Source organism: Ammodytes marinus (assembly GCF_949987685.1).
Source record: "Ammodytes marinus genome assembly, contig: scaffold_50, whole genome shotgun sequence".
Lineage (NCBI taxonomy): Eukaryota > Metazoa > Chordata > Actinopteri > Uranoscopiformes > Ammodytidae > Ammodytes > Ammodytes marinus.
The window spans coordinates 296,876-300,416 of NW_027648586.1; the positions used below are offsets into that span (position 1 = coordinate 296,876).

Sequence of the window (3,541 nt, forward strand, 5' to 3'; positions counted from 1 at the left end):
AACAGTAACTTTTCAGGAAGCTTTCTAACTTCAAACAGTGTTCCAGGGATCACATTTTCCTGTGAGGAAAGTTTTTTTATTCAGTTATGAGAATAAACCTTAGAAAATGTTTCACTTCTCTGACACACACAAAGTTACATAGTGCGCCTTTAAAGGAATTCTTAACTCATACGGAACCGGCGTTCTATCATTATAAAATCACTAATATAATATAATGAATGAGGTTTTTCTTCCCTCAGTCTTCCCTTGGCCCAGCTGTCCTGTTAATCCTAACCCTACATTTTCCCATTTGTGATGTCACACATGGTCAAATGTAGGGTTAGACAGTGAGACCATAAAACACTCTTTCTGCCTTTTCTCAGGCTAGGATGAACCGATTTCTAAATTTTTTGCACCTTTACACTCCCTATGATCTCAGGGTTCAATACACCTTCATAGTTCTACCTTCTACATAACCTTCAATAACAAATAACAACAACAACACACAGAGACACAGAGTAAAGTTTAAACGCTTTAATGACATCGCACATATCCGACAGAGAGCATTTAAGTCTAAACATTTCATACATGAGAGAAGCTTTTGATGGTCTAATTCTGTTTATATATATATATATATGGGCAGCCTCAGTCTAGCTCACCCAGCGTATATATAGGTTGCGTTCTGAATCGCATACTCTTTCTTTTCTCTATTCTACATACTACATCCGACGATAAAAAGAATCTAGTTAGGATGCAGTAGGCCTACTATTGGGACATACTTTTACTCTCTTATTTCATCATAACATGGCGCCTTGATCTTGCCTCTTGCTTTTATATCCGTCTCATCCCCGTTTGTTTTCATACGGAGGCTTCGTTGATGTGACGTCACTTCGCGTGCGCACCGGATTGTGGGTCAGAATCGCCCAAATAGGATGCAGTTTTCAACACTAACAATCTTGGCCGGATGAAGTAGGACATCCGGGTACTTCTAACCATCCTAAATCTGGCCACAAGAATCGGGACATCCTAAATCTTCTTTCTACATACTATATAGTAGAAAGTCTGCGATTCGGAACGCAACCAGAGTCTTCTTCTGCATTCCTATAGATGGCGGGTTGATTGTGCAGTTAGAGATGGCGGTATCTTCCATACGTGTTGATAGATAGATAGATATACACACACAGTGACGGAGCGACACACACACACACAGAAAGTATCAAACGGCGAAAAAAATCTCAACGCAGCGGCAGCAGCAGCCACGATTAAGCAAGCAGCCTTCATTCTAACCCTTAAGGTGAGTATGGGATGTAGCAGTCCATAATATGATGTAATAACAGATCTCAGAAGCGATAAAATAGCAACTTTTTGGCCCATAATGCAAAACTTTATTTATTTTATTTTTTTCGCTAATTTTTTTTAATTTTTTTTTTTTTTTCACATGGGCAACACATTTTAAATATTGCCTGTCTGTGTCCATAGCATCTAATGTAATAAGTGAATACATGATTGGCTGGTTGTAAATTGAAGCAGTAAGAGTGAAGTGTCATAAAATTATGAGTTATTCTTGATCCCGGAAGATTCACAGCAGTCCGGAACTGTCAAGTTTATTCGTCAAAATTTAGACTTTTTTTCTCAAATTTTTAAGAGACATTTTAATTTTTTTCTCAAATTATTTCTCGATATTTCTACTAAAATGAGGTTGGAGCCCACTGTCTGTCTGTCTGTCTGTCTGTCTGTCTGTCTGTCCATCCATCTATCTATCCCTAACCCTTTCAGTCAGAATGAGGTTGGAGCCCATTTCCTCTTAGACAGTGAGACCATAAAACACTCTTTCTGCCTTTTCTCAGGCTAGGATGAACCCATTTCTAAAACGTTTACACATTTATACTCCATAGGATCTCAGAGTTCAATACACCTTCATATTCCCACCGGTGAAGTAGGTCTTTAAGGTTTTAATTTATCGGCAAGTCACAAAAATGTATCGTTTTTTTTTACGACATTTAAAAACTGAAAAGTTATTGCGTTATTTTACCGACTGCTACATGGAACATTTTGCATTTTCAGAAAACAAAATCAGAAAAAAAAAAATATTTAAAAGAAATTAATATTTTTATTTGTAGTGTTCTTCAGGCTAAAGCATGCAGGTGGACATCTCTACATCACAAGCCTCCTTCACCGTGAACCGCTGTTTTCAGGACAAAATAATGAAAAAAAAAAGGCCAAAAATAACGATTAAACAAAACAAAAATGGTCCATGGGTTATTGGTCCATTTATCCAGGGGCAGAGTAAGGAAGCAGGTTGTCCATTAAGACACTGGCTGTGTTTGGAAAGCCCTACTAACGTCCTCCCTCCTACATACTCAACATGTAGAGTATATACTTAATAAAGACGCAATGCATTGTGGGGCGGTTGAGTAGGAAAAGTATCCTATCGATCCATTATGAAAAGCTTAACCGGAAGTAAGTTCTCATCCGGGCATTTCTCGCATACACAACCACCACAACATACTCAAATTGACGTCAAAATTAGTATGAGTAGGACGTTAGTATGAGTAGGACGTTAGTATGAGTAGGCCTTTAGTAGGGCTTTTAGTATGAGTAGGACGTTAGTATGAGTAGGCCTTTAGTAGGGCTTTTAGTATGAGTAGGACGTTAGTATGAGTAGGCCTTTAGTAGGGCTTTTAGTATGAGTAGAACGTTGGTAGGGCTTTCCGAACACAGCCACACCCTCACAGAGGAAATAACTCAGTCCGGATTCACAAACGCAAAATGGTAGAAAAATAAACATAAAGGTGAATTAAATGAGGTCGCCATTTTGAGAACGTAAAGGCAGTTTACTGGTTCAGAGGTTGAGATTTTTATCGTTTATTTTTTTAAATATTTTTTTGTATTTTATTTAGAATTTTTTCATATTTTATTTTGAATTTTTTCATATTTCATTTTATTAACTTTCAGTCGCTGTGACATCACAACCTCTGAACCAATCAGCTGCTCTCGTTCCCATAAAGAAAATAAAACAAAACCAAATATATAAAAAGACAAAATAAAATAATTGAGGAAAGTAAAACGGCACAAAGAGGAATTAACACACACAATAAAAACATGACGTCACACTTTGGTGAAACCTTTAAAAACGTTTAGCCGCCAACCGCCGTTCATTGTCTGTTCACAACGGCAGCCATGTTTGTTTGTTATTATTATTATTATAAAGTGATTTTCAAAGTAAAACGCTCTTAAAATTTGAGTTGTGGTGTCCTATTGACCACATGAACCAATCAGGGGCTGCCTTCCACTCACAGACAGACAGTGGGGAGGGTCCGGTCTGACTGGAGGCTAGATTGATGACTACATGAACCAATCAGGGGCTGCCTTCCACTAACAGACAGACAGTGGGGAGGGTCCGGTCTGACTGGAGGCTAGATTGATGACTACATGTCTGGATTTTTCTTCAATCTTCATCTCTACATTACTTCATGGAAATGCTCTTTAATGACAATATTTTTTGGGTGGGGAATTCGGTAGAAATGTTGTCAGTAGTTTATATTATAAAACCAAAATGTTC

At 37.8% G+C, this 3,541-nt stretch overlaps 1 protein-coding gene across 1 annotated transcript in view; it reads right to left on the reverse strand.

Annotated features, from left to right (window-relative positions):
* Positions 1–504: 504 nt before the first annotated feature.
* Positions 505–3,541, reverse strand: part of LOC307270330 (spectrin beta chain, non-erythrocytic 1-like) — a 17,111-nt gene continuing 14,074 nt past the window's right edge. Inside the window, exon 14 of the mRNA XM_080054218.1 lies at positions 505–3,541. This exon is cut by the window's right edge and continues 1,458 nt beyond it. The gene's annotated coding sequence lies outside the window, so the exon portion shown is untranslated.